Source organism: Camelus ferus, chromosome 10 (genome assembly GCF_009834535.1).
Source record: "Camelus ferus isolate YT-003-E chromosome 10, BCGSAC_Cfer_1.0, whole genome shotgun sequence".
In the NCBI taxonomy this organism is placed as follows: Eukaryota; Metazoa; Chordata; class Mammalia; order Artiodactyla; family Camelidae; genus Camelus; species Camelus ferus.
This window is the reverse complement of record NC_045705.1, coordinates 50,676,623-50,690,343: the sequence shown is the minus strand read 5'-3', so window position 1 is coordinate 50,690,343 and position 13,721 is coordinate 50,676,623. Positions and strand designations below refer to the sequence as shown.

The window sequence follows — 13,721 nt, the reverse complement described above, 5'->3', positions numbered from 1 at the left end:
ATCTATCTTCTCAGTTCCAGCCCTTACCAGCCCAATCTGAGCGACCAGGCTTTTGCTCCAATTCTCAGTTTCCCAGTGAATAGGGAGTCCTCTGGGCCCCGTTTGGCTGGGACTGTAAGCTCTTGCTCACTTCTCCCATCTGTCCCCTTGTAGACTGGCTCCTGTTTCTGAATCCAAAATGACTTCCTATTTCAAACAGAAAGTCCCCTCAGAAGTGAGGTGCTGCTGCCCACCTAAGGACAAAGGACTCAAGCCCCGGCGGCCAGAGTCCCTGTCAGCTCTACAGCCAGTCCTCACCAGCCCTGAGGGCCCAGGTCCTTCTATCCCGTCCCATGTGCCTTGCAGCTGAGCCCAGCGGGTCACCACAGGAAGCATGCGGATGCCTCCTCTGCTGACTGGGGTTTTGGCTTGCTTTGGCACCAACTTCCTGTCTGCCCTATTTCCTATTGAGGGGTAAACTGGACTGGTTTTTAATTAGGCACATACCCTGGAGAGCCTGGAGGAAGAGCGGGCTTCTCAGAACTCCTTCTGCAGCCTTCAGAACAGGGTGGAGTTCTGGGGAGCTGGGGGCAGCAAAGAGGAAGGTGAAAGTGAAGTCAAAAATCCAAAGTGGTTCCTTCTTGGCTGAGGTAACGCGTCTTACGTAACTAACGGGCAGTTCATCCTCCGTCTGTGCTCACAGGAGGGCCAGCGCCTCCCCGCAGAGGCCTGCCTGTGCCCACAGCCACACCCACTGCAATACACGCCCATCCCGCCCATCCACTGCGAGGTGGGGTCATATTTGAACAACATCCTGCAAATCAAGCAAGATAAAGGGAGTTAAATCCACTGTAATATGCGCATATAATAGAATATCTGAACAGAGGAAAGAAAATTTCAGGAGTTCCACCCTTTGAGTTCTATATTCCAGAAGAGGTTTCTGTTTTGGGTTTTTTTTTTTAAATAATGTTTAACCAAATTATACTGTTCAAATCATCTCTCTGGTGCTCTCTGTGGTCTTTAGCTGAGCCCATCTCCCAGGCTACAGAGGTCATGGGGTTGATATGGCTTTTCTATCCCCATCTTAAAGGATAATTGGGCTCAGGATTTTCCCCTTTAGCCCTATATCCACTAGGCCCCAAAGAACCGTGCCTCCCTCTTCAGAGACGATCCTCCGCTGTGAAAGTGTGCCCTCCTTTCTCCTTCCTCCAAGGGCAAACAAGAGCACTCTGGCAAGACTGCTGCAGTGGGGCTTCTAGACTCCCAGGATCCCAGGACACAGACTCCAGGAAAGGGAGGAGGAGGCAGGCCTGCAGCCTCCAACTCCACCCGCCTCACTCCCTCCCTCTGCTTTCCCTCCTCCTCTCTCAACTTCCTCCTTCCTGTCTCTTCCTCCCATTGTCTCTCCCTTTTCCCCCTCCTCCCTCCTTTCCTCCCTCCCATCACAAAAGTGAGTCCATGGCACTGGACCCGGATTCCGCAGTCACAGGTAGACAGAGCTTGGCTCATGATTCTGTCATTGACTCTCTGTGTGACCTTGATTGGATGAGTCACTGTAGCTCCCTGAGCCTTTGGGGAGATGATAGTGCCACGGAGGTGAGGACTGAATGGGTTCAGATATTTTAAGCACTTAACCCCGAGCCCGGACATCAGAGAGATGCTTAAGGGATGTTAAGGAATCTAATCTGCATCATAAGCAGTGAGCACCTACTGTGAGCCAAATGCAAAGGGCGCAGAAGGGAGCTAGGAGAAGATCCTCAAAAAAGCCTCTGTTGTAATCTCATCATAATGTCATGTAATGATTGTTTTTATAAACCGTGTAAGGAAACTAAGTAGCTTTCCACTACCTGGGACTCAGGGACCAGATTCCAAGGGCTTCTGCATGCGTTAACAACACAGAGTAGCCTGGTGGCTGGAATGAAGTCAAAGCCAGACCCTGTGGCAAATTATATCTCCATTCAGTCTGCTCAGCTAATTGGTTTGCCTAAAATCTACCGTTTCTCCAGGTGGTTGCAATCTCTAAAAACAGGAGGAGGTCACACATCTGATGCACCTGCCCTTCTGTCTTGGAAGACAGCAAGCTCAGAGCTCTGCACAGGCCTGCAGAGCCACCGGTGTTGGCTTGTCACAGGGTCCCCGAAAATGCCTGCTGGTTAGAGAGGCTGAGGCTGGCTTCACTGGTCATGCCAGCTCTAGTTTGGGGGCTGCCTAAAGGGCCAGGTTAGGAAGAGAGCTGAAAGCCCCAGGCTAGGGGGGCCTGCTTTGATGGACTAGGACCACCTGTCACAGTGAGATTAGGAAGCAGGAGCTTGTGTATGGCCCCTGGGTTAGCCAAATCTTGGCAATGGGTTTGAAGAGCTTACTTTCATTTCCTGCCGGCTTGGCTCTGCTCCCACGCAGTGATAGCTTTCTCAGAGGCTCTTTATGCTGCCATTGGGAATTCCTTTGGGAATGATGCTCAGGGTTGGATTGCCACATCCCACATAAAAGGAAACCTGAATCTGTGGAGAACTCTAGCTGGCCCATGGATTGGAAGATTCAGTACCACAAATATGAAGATGTCCCCAAATTAATACATACATTTAATGAAATTCCTGTCAAAATCTCAAGAAGGAATCTTCCTACACTTTTACAAGCTGATTCTAAAATTCATATGGAAGAAAAAGGGCCAAGGAATGGCTAAAATGATTTTGAAGAAGAACAAAGAGGAAAGACTCATCCTGCCAGTTACGAAGACCTATTACAAAGCCATTGATATAAAGGCATTAGTGCAGGAATGGACCAATAGATGGATGGAATAGGACAGAGAGCACCAAAATAGACTCACAGGTATCCGAATACCTGACATATGACGGAGGTGACACTCATAAGGAAAGGATAGACCATTCAATAACCAATATTAAGTAATTTGTTATCCATATGGAAAAGTTAAAATTCAAGATGGAATGCAAAATAAAAACAATTTTTGAATAGTAGAATGTATGACTTTTTGGAAGAGACTATAAATAGGAAAGAATAGATTTATGACATTGGGGTAAGGAAATTTTTTTTAAATAGAGAATAACAAGAAAAACAAACCCACAGGCCATAAAGGAAACAATAAATTTGCCTAAATTGAAATTACAACATTTGTTTAAAAAAACGATAAACCAAGTAAAAAACTTGTCACAGACTATACCCAGAACATACCAAGAACTCCTACAATCAGTAAGGAAAAGGCCACCCAGGAGGATAATCAACAGGGGGTGTGAACTGGAAATTCACAAATAAATGACACCCAAGGACCCAATAAACATAAGAAGCTTCACCTCCACGTATTTGGAGAAACGCAAATTCTGATCACAACGAGGTATCATCCCATCCCCATCAGATGGGCAAGACCTTTAAAGTCTGATAATACCAAGTGTGGACAGCAGTGGTTCATGCTAGATAGGGCAGCACTGATGAGAGAGAATAAATGATGCAATCACTTTGGAGAGCAATGTGTATGAGTGAATTTGAGAATGGATATTTCTTATGCCCCAGCAAAACCAACTCTAGACACACAGGAAAACTCTCATACGTGTACCCAAAGAGACATATGAAAATGTCTTGCGATATCAATTATAATAGCAAAAAAAATCTATCAACAGGGGAATGAGCAAATAAAACATGGTATATCACTCCATGGCATGCTATTCAACAGTTGAAACAAGTTAGCACATCCTCATGAGTAAATCTCAAATATCAATGAGGATAAATTTCAAAAACATAATGTTGCAGGGAAAAACAAACTGTAATTCCATATACTATGAGTCTATATCAAGTTAATATGTTTAAAATGTGAAATACAGTACAAAACGTTGTTTGGAAATGTATGCCTATGTAGTAAAAGTGTAAAAACATACGTTAGAATGGTAAACATTACATTCATGAGGATAGGAAAAGGATCCCTTTAACATTTACTGTAATATTTCTGTTTTTAAAAAATAAAAAAATTACATCTGAAGCAAGTAAGGCAAAATAAGATTTGCTAAGGCTCTATGGTGGGTACATGAGTGTTTGGGGTGTTATACTTTATTTCCTCATGTTTGAAATATTAGGGGAAAAGCCCTTAGGTCCCTGGTCTCCAACTTTCCCCCAATGCATGGTTACGGCTTGGGAAAGAAAAAGGCAGAAATGTTTTTTGCCCTTCTATTTATAACCAGCAGTTTTCCTAGAGATTATGCATCTCCTTAACACATTTCTCACCTGTGATGTTCAATGCCTTCCATATCATCAGTTCAGCACCAGATCAGTGCCATACATCAGGAAACAAAAATTAAGATCTCTCCCTCTTCTATACAGGAGCTTGTGGCTATTCGAGGAGACAGGCAGGTGAGGGAATCTTACTGTGCTAAACGCTAAAACTGAAGTGTGTTTAAAAAAATGTGTGGGATAGCACAGTAGGAGGGAGAGATTCATAATTTATTCTGCCAAGGGAATAGGTACAGAAAAAAGCAAGGAATTGGGCTTCAAAGATTGAGTAGGAGTTTGCAAGACAAAGGGGATGAGGAGAGTATAGCATGAGTAAAGAAAACAAGGCATGGAGTATCTCTTGTGTCATGGGGCTGGAGGGCAGCATCCTGACAGGACATGTGTTTCAGAGAGGACCTTCTGACCATGGTAGAGGATGAAAAACCCGAAAAGCAGGGAGACTGGTTAGAAAACCACTGGAAATGTTTCAATGAGAATTGATGAAAATCTTAACTACAACATAATGATTTTTGGTTGCAGTTTTCCTGCAAAACTGCAAATTAACAGAGGATGGGACAATGGCTTAATAGGGTTTTGTTTATCTCTGTGTATCCCACAGCTCTTCCAGCTGTACCCTGCATATGATAGGAGCTCAATGAATACAAGTTGATGGGAGAGAGGGAGGGAGGAAAGAGGCAGCCCACCCCCTCCTTTTACAGATAAGAAGGCTGACAGTAAGAGATGGGGAGTGATGTTTTCAAGGACATCCTTAGCTGAAAGCTTACTATCTTTCCCTAAAACAGCAAAGAGCCCTGCAACCACTGTTAACAAACTGATCAGCATGTAAGTTTTTAAAGACAAAGGCTAGAGGAGGAAGGGTATAGCTCAGTGGTGGACTGCATGCTTAGCATGCATGAGGCCCTGGGTTCAGTTCCCAGTACTACCATTAAAACAAATAAAGAAACCTAATTCCTCCCCATACAAAACAACAACAACAAACAAACAAACAAAAGACAAAAAAATGAAATGCTAAAAAATAAAAAGACAAAGCCTAGACTGGTAAAGTTCTATTACAAAAAATCCTATTATAAAGCTGTGTTCTTCGTAAGGAAGTGCTTTCTCTTTCCCTTAGGCATAAAAAGTTACTTTAAAACAGGCTGAATTCCCTGGGATGAATAATATAAAACAATAGCCCTTCATTTGGCCTTGGGCCAAATGACAGGCTTTGGGTGGCTTGGAAAAAACCTGATTATGCTTTGGCATTGTGTGCAGGGCAAGCCCAGCAGTAGTGAGAACTTTACAAGTCTTTTGTTCTGCCACCAAGCAGTAATTTGCTCTCCACCCCAACATAGTAAACTTCCAGTCACCTGAATAAATCTCATCTTCATTGACAGCGTGTATGCAAAGCAAAACCACCTCCACAGCGCATTCAGGTATGAAGATCTCAGCATCCATCCTCTCTGTGATTTCTCTTGCCTGGAGAGAGACCCAGCTCTCTGTGTATGAAAAATGAATGAATGAAGATAAGGGCTGACATTTACTGTGTACTTGCTGTCTACCAAGCAATGTTCTAAGGATTTCACATGTATTGACCTTGAACTCCTGACGTCACTGTGATGTAAGCACTATTGTTATTTTCATTTTATAGATGAGGAAAGGAGGCACAGAGCAGTTTAGTACCTGCCTTGGGTCACATCGAACCAGGATTTAGGCAGAGGCACTCTTGCTCCAGAGCCTGAAATTTCTTATACTTTGTACCCAGTACACAGTGCCTTGAAGGAAAGAAATATATAAGAAGATGTCATTCACTCATTTGTGCATTTTCTTTCAGGGGAAGTAATTATGTTTATTTATTTATTTTGATAGGGGTATGGGGGATTGAACCCAGGGCCTCGTGCATGCTAGGCATGCACTCTACCACTGAGCTATACCCTCCCTCCTCATTTGTTCATTATTTAACATTCACTGAGGGCCTACCAGTAAGGCAGGCAGAGTGGATGAAAGACATGAATCTGCCATTAAGTTGCTCAGAGCCCAAAGGGGGAGACAGGCCACTAATCTGGTGTGAAGACCTCTGGTCGATTGGAAGATGGGGAACTGGGGAAGCATTGAGGAAGCAACTTGCTTTGCTCAAAGTGGTTCCCACACTTCACGCTGCATGGGAATCACCTGAGATCTTTAAAAAATGACTGATGCCTGGCTCCCATCCCCAGACATTAGGATTTAATTGGCACTGGGAGCTTTAAAAGCTCCCCAGGTGATTCTAATGTTCAGCAGAATTTGGGAAGCATGGGCTTAAAGAGTCATGAGTTGGTTTGCAAGTAACACAAAACCTAAGTCAAACTATCCTAAGCAAAGTTAAGAAGGAGGGGCGCTGGCTGAACGTATTGGCTTACATTAAAAAAGGCAATAGGTACAGACTTCCAGTTATTAAATAAATGAGTCATGGGGATGTAATGTACAGCATCGTGACTATAGTTAATAATACCATATAACATTTGAAAGTTGCTAAGAAAGTAGATCTTCAAAGGCCTCATCACAAGAAAAAAGTTTTTTGTAACTATGTGTGGTAACAGATGTTGAGTAGACTTATTGTGGAGATCATTTCATAATATACAAATAATCAATCATTATGTTGTAACCTGAAACTAATACAATGTTATATGTCAATTATACCTCAATTTAAAAAAAAGGAATGAGAGACAAAGAATATATGGTTTTGAGTAGGGTTTGATTGAAATCTCAGAAGATGTCAGCAGGGTGAGATTTTCCTGTCCCTAGTGATGGCTCCATTCTCAGGCTCCTCTTGGTTGCAAGATACAGCAATTCTGGTCCCTGTACATTCTTTCTTCATGTCCAGTGGGAAGAAGAGGTCTGTTTTCCTCCCAGCTCAAGTAAAGGCCCAAGATTGCTTTTCATTGGCTCTGACTTGGGCCAGAACCAATTACTGGGGCCAGAGAGGTAGAGGTTGCTGAATGGCTCAGTCTGGGTCATGTGTCCCACCTCTAGGGCCAGAAATTGAAGGCAGCTTCATTTAGAAGCCCATGGTAGAGGGAGGGCATAGTTCAGTGGTAGAGTGCACACTTTGCATGCATGAAGTCCTGGGTTCAATCAATTATTCAATTTAAATAAATAAACCTAATTACCTCCCCATTAAGAAATAAAAATTAAAAAAAAAAATTAGAAGCCCATAGAGGACAGTGGAGGATTTGTGGCAGGTCCTGGCATGTTCTGGGAGCTGAGGGTCAGGAGGCAGTCAGAACCAGATACGGTGAAGGGGTTAACTACATTTTCTAAGGAGACAGAGATATTTAAATAGGAAAATGTGATGATCACTTATGTATTTTAAGAATATAACTCAGATAGTTATGAAAAAGACATATGAGACTGAAAAAGTTAGTGTAGTTTTCAAAAGAAGTGAGGTTGCAGACTTGAACTAAGTGTCAGTAAGAGTGGATAGGAGGGGGGGCTCGAGAGATGTTTCTGAACTATAAACAGGATTTGTTATCCCACTGGAAAAACATTTTAGAAAAAGAGAGGAATCACAGATGGCTCTGAAAATTCTTGTTTGAGAGATTGGGTTGTTGGAATACCATTAGTGAGATTAGGAACATAGATTATTAAGTGGGTTTTGGACAATTTCTGGACATGTTGAAATTGAGATGTCTCGATGACACCCAGGAATTCCAATGGGCAGATGAATATATGACTCTGGAACTCAGGAGAGAGCTCGAAGTCACTACTGCCCATGTGATAGGGGAAGAAGGGACAATGGATGTGAGCGCCCAAGGAGAGAGGTGGAGGCAGAAGAGCAGGAAGAGGCTGAGGTGGGTCATCCAGAGAGATGGATGGGAGTGTTTAAAAATCAAAGGAAAGAGGGTTTGAAGAAGGATGCTGGTCCATAGCATCATGTGGTGCCAAAATATTAAGGAGGGTGAAGGCTGGAAACAGAACATGGATTTGACAACTGGGAGGCCCCTGGCACTCCAGCAAGAGCCAGGTTATAAGATGTAGGGTGAGTGACCCTGGAGGATGCAGACAGACCAAGCATGGCCGGATCACTCTTCAGATTTTATGATGAGACTTCTTTCTAGGGCTGTGGCTCCAGGAGCTGTGCCAAGTCATTTTTATATATTTGTTTTTGTAGTTTTCTATTTTTATTTAGATTTGTTTGTTTCTTTTTTTTTTTTAAGTTTGATTTGGCTGATGAGAGACATGTGACCAAGCTGTCAGGAAAAAATTTAAAGAGATAAAGGCTGAAGAGAAAGTGATTTGCCATAGAGACTGAAGCAGATAAGTGATTGCCAGGGGCCGAGGAGAGAGGAATGGAGAGTGATGGCTTAATGGTGTGGGGTTTCCTTTTGGGGTGATAAAAATGTTCTGGAACTGGAGAATGGTGATAGTTGTACAACACTGTAGATTTGCTAAATGCCAGTGAGTTTTATACTTTGAAATGGTTGAAGTGGTGAAGTTTTTGTTATGTGTATTTTAAATGTCCATCCCTTCCCAGACACACACACACACACACACACACACACAGTGATTTTATGTATCTTGCTTAGTGGGTTTTATGTGGATCACTTTATTTAATCCTAAAAACATCCTTAATACAACTTTATAAGTACTTCATTTTTCCCATCTTACACAAGAGGAAACTGAGGTTCAGAAAGATTGATTAATTTATCCAAAAATCACACAACTAGATTTGAGATTCCAATCCAAGCTGATTTACTACAAAGCCCAAACTTTTTTTAAAGATTTTTTTATTGTTGTTGGGGGAGATAATTAGGTTTATTTATTCTTAGAGAACGTATTGAGGATTGAACCCAGGAACTCATGCATGCTAAGCTTGCACTCTACCGCTTGAGCTATGCCCTCCCTTCCCCACTCCCTTTCTCCTCCCCCTCCTCCGTTCCCCTCCCCTCCCCCTCCCAAAGCCTAAACCCTTAACCTCTCTTTTATACTGCCTCTACAGCTACACGATTTTGTAGGTGTATATACTGATAGTATGAACAGATCCATATTCAAGGTATTGATGGTACAAATCTCTGGGTGATGAGATTATATAATTTATATTCTTCCTTTTGATTGGATACAGTTTTTATTAAAAAGAAAGATAAAACCTATTTTTCTTATAAGGAAGAAACAGATTTTAGAGGTACTTCTCTGAAGGAGATGTTATGGATGTAAAACTCCACAGGGACACAGACAAGTCTGCAGAACGTTGAAGGAGAATGAAGCACCAAGGCAATAAGGAAGACTGCTCAAGGTGGTGACCCAGAGCACAGTCTGCAAGGGAGTGACAGTAATTCGAGGTGAAAAGGAAGAGGGAGAAAAGCAGGCATGAAGCCCAGAGGCCAGGAGGGATGGGGTCAGAATACAACTGGGTGATGTTTCTTTTCATGGCGCCTCTTTCCTGGGCCTCCCTCTGCCCCCCTCCCAGGTCCCTCTGTTCTTATTCTGCCCTGAGTGAACCCTGCAACATAAATTTGTTTTGCTCCAGACTGTCCATGGGGCAGCCACAGCCTTGTTCTGAGATGCTTTCCTCAGTCCTCAGGGGAATAGAAAACCTCGAGGGCTGGCCTCTCAGGCATTCTTAGAAGGCCGCTGCGGCCGTGGCTTCCCGCTTTGTCCTGGGATCCTGTGACTCTCAGGCACAAGCCCAGAGCAGCCCTCACTCAATCACTTCTTTGATTTTCTCCCAGTTGAACTGTCAGGGATTGTTGGCCAGTGGGAGGGTGCTGAGTGGTGAACTGTGCAGAGAAACAATGATTGCGTTTCTTTGGGCCAAAAGTCAAATTTCTTTTCCAAACATGCCTTTGCAGAGAGGGATCAGGCCCCTTCAGATGAGACAAGGCCTGAGCCAGGTTGCCTAACGTGCAACTTGCTTGGTGACCAACAGATCTATCATGTATGTCCTCTTGCCAGTGTTTTTATGTCTTTTGGGGGTATATCCGTCCCTTTTTTTGCCGTGTCTTTGGTATCCTTACATTTTAAACTGACATGTCTAAGAATCTTCCCTATTTCTGATAAGTATACATCACATTTGCAGTACTTTTATAATTAATGAGATACGTGTTTCTGGCAAGTCTCAGAGTGACTAGGTGACCGGAGCTTAGACTCAGGAGCTAGACAGACCAAGGTTTGAATCCTAGTTCTGCCAGATACTAGGACACAGTATTTAACTTTCCTGATCTTTGGTTTTTCCAAGTGTGATGGTTAATTTTATGGGTCAACTTGACTGGGTCACAGGTGCCAGCATATCTGGTTAAACATTATTTCTGGGAATGTCTGTAAGGATGTTTCCAGATGAGATTAACTTTTGAATCGGTAGACTGAGTGAAGCAGATGGCCCTTCCCAGTGTGGGTGGGCACCACCCAATCCGCTGAAGGCCTGGATGGAACAAAAAGACAGAAGGGAGAATTCACTTTCTCAGCCTAATGGCTTAAGCTGGAACCTCAGTCTTTTCCGGCCCTTAGACTGGGACTCACATCATTGGCTCCCCTGGTTTTCACTCCTTTAAACTCCGTAAGGAACTACACCACTGGCTTTCTTGGGTCTCCAGCTTGCAGACAGCAGATCATGGGACTTAGCCTCCAGAAACAAATGAGCGAATTTCTCATAATCAATCTGTCTATGTCTTTATCTACATCTATATCTCATCTCCTACTGGTCTGCTTCTCTGGAGAACCCTGACTAATACACCAAGTGTAAAATTGGCTTACTCATCTCAGCCTCGTAATTCTCAGAAGTAATCCTGTATGGATGATGTGAAGATTAATCAGGTAACACGGGCCCAATGTAGGCCCATGGAAGAAGCAGTTTTATTTGCCTATTGTATCATGAGGGTTGGATCAGAGAAGCAGGACTTTACCGTGATATGGAATAAGGAATGTTTAGAGGGAGTAGTGTTCACACAGTTGTGGAAGCTGTTGAAGAGGTCTGGGAAAGCTGTTGCCTCGGTGTCTACTTGGAGCCTGAAGTTGTGTCGGTTAGCAGAGTTGGCAGGTGAGAAGAAAATGTGGATTTGGAGAGAGAGAAATCAAGGGTTTTGTGCTATTATTTGGTCTCCTGTGTCTCTGAGGACCAGAATCATGCCCTTGGATTTCACAGTTGGCTTTAAGTATGTGTGTGTATACCTCTACCTCTGCTCCTCGCATCTCTTAGGCTCTTTGGCGCTGGGGCCAGACCACTCGTGACCCTGTGTTTCTTCCCCTCTCCTCTGCACATCTGTTCTCTGTTTGCTCTGGTTGTCATGTCACCTCCTGCCTGTGGACCTTTGCATCATTGCAGCCAAATGCACACATTCCCCAAAGTGCTGCGGTGGCTCTGAGGGCATTGTTGATTTTGACAGGTGCCATTTCTTCTCCAAACTGTCTCTGGAAGATCCACTGAATGTGTGGTAGGCCTGATGAGTTTCTAATGACCTTGAAAACTTGTCTATGACTCAACCATGAAAAATAGTGCATTCTGAGGCCTATCAGGATGATAAGGGGCTGGAACAGGTCCCCCGCAATCTTCCTTCTTGCATACTCCTGAGTCCGCTTAAGGGAGGTACAAACGTTTCCACTTCCTGGTGTAGAAAACCCTTCTCCAAAGATAGCATCCAAGGTAGACTGGGGCCAATCAGCCTTTTCTCATCATTTAACAAGGTAACCAGATTCTGTATAGATACCAGCCTTCCTCTTCCTTCTGAAATTCCAAAGCCCTTTAATAGTGTCTTGAGGAGGAGGCTGGTGAGACACACTCACTGTTTCACCCCTTCCTGGAACATCTACACATGAGGAGGGGGTCTGAGGGCACAGACCATTTTTCATTTGCAGGAGGAGGCACAGGTGGTAACTCTTTTCCCTGTCATTCAAACTCAGTGAGATGCACCCTGGAGTCCCTGCAGAAAATCTCCACATGGGGGATCCACTTAGTTCAACTCTGACTTCTCTTCAAGCCAGCTGCTGGGCTGGAAATACAAAGAAGCCAGGCCTGACAACCCTGCAGCCTCCCGGAATACCACCAGGTGGATGGCCCAGGATGATGGAGATCATCACCTGGAGTTCTTTCAGAAGAGGCATGCATGGTGCTGTTGAGATCCACTGCTTCCAGTCTGAGATATAGATATTTTTGGGGATGAATCTGGGCCTTCCTTCTCTCCCTCCCTCTGATGCTAATGTGGCCATCTGCATCTCCCAGACAACCTTCACAGGCACACATTCACCACCCCAGAAGAGTGGGCTGGGGACAGATAGTTATTAAATATAGACTACTGAGCAGTGGCACAAGGAGGCTGAGTTTGCCTGACGTGCTCAGAGTGAAGCAGGGGTGTTGGAGACCTGGAATCCACTTCTGTACTCTGTGACTTTCTGTGCCTTCTCTTCTCTGAGGCTCCATTAATTTTTAAAATTTCTTTTATCTGTTCAGTGAGGGGTTTAGGTAATATTTCCTTTAAGTGCACTCAAACATATCATGATTTTTTTTTTTTGAAGGTCTTAGTTGTATAAACCCACAGACACAGCCAGAGTTCAGCAGGATATCTGATGGTTACTACTTTGTCCAGGGCAGTGGCAGTTGTGATCTTCTGTCCTCATTCCTTTCCACCTCCCAGGGAGATGGCCAGCAAGGGTGACTTGTATGTGGTGGCAAAGTGCTGAGACCACTGGTTCAAGAGTTCTCAGCGTTTATCTCCCTTCCTGCAGTCAGCCTCCACCAGCTCTCAGCTTGCCCTCCATCCAAGGAAAAGCTCACTCATCAGCCCTCAGACCCATCTAGCAGGGGTATTTCTTACTTGGGAGTAGTGTTAGGGAGAGGAGGCAGAGGTCCTAGGAACACACTGATAAGTTTTAGTTTTTGAGTTGCTAGAATTTCTATGCTGAGTAGTGCTATCTCTGTAGAACTTGGTGGGCCCACAGTGTTCCTGAAGTAGTGTTAAATTTGTTTAATTTGGAGAACATGTGCTGTAGATAGGTGATGGTAATTATAAAAAATGAAGGTGATAAAGAATACAGCTCCCAGTGGCACTGTGTACTTCTGATTATTTATCAGCTGAATAACAAGTTACATGAATTCAAGTACCACATCCAGCTCACAGTAGCATCTGTGAAATGAATGAGGCTCTGTCTCTACCTCCATCCCTAGCATGGGTGTCTCAGGCCCAGGCCAGAGGCAAGAGGCCTGTGTCCAGTGAGAACTTGGGCTGGGGGCAGAGGTAATGCTGTTTCCTATATGTCACTCTATAAATAAGGCAAGACCATGCTGGTCTCATCTCCTGTCCCTGACTGTGCCCAGGCCTGAGCTCAACAGAAGGTTCGGATGGACTGGGATGGATCAGGCCCCAGAGCAGTTCCTTCAGGCATACACCTGGCTTGTGAGGTATTCTAGAGGTATGAGCAGAGCTGCAGAGGCCCCAGTGCACAGTGGTGAGGCATGCAGATTCTGGAACCCAGAATCAAATCTAGGCTCTGAAACTTATTAGCCATGTGACCTTGACAAGTTACTTTACCTCTCTGAGCCTTAGTTTCCACATCTGTAAACA

General features: G+C 44.1%; 1 long non-coding RNA gene across 2 annotated transcripts in view; it reads right to left on the bottom strand.

The window, feature by feature from the left end:
- LOC116666440 overlaps positions 1-13,721 on the bottom strand; it is a 29,968-nt gene that overhangs the window by 13,959 nt on the left and 2,288 nt on the right. Inside the window, exon 1 of one of the 2 annotated variants that reach the window (XR_004323290.1) lies at positions 487-620. The exons of the other annotated variant lie outside the window; for it this stretch is intronic. This is a non-coding gene — a long non-coding RNA (uncharacterized LOC116666440). Of the gene's footprint in view, positions 1-486; positions 621-13,721 lie in introns of those variants that run through there. 2 annotated transcript variants of the gene reach the window in all.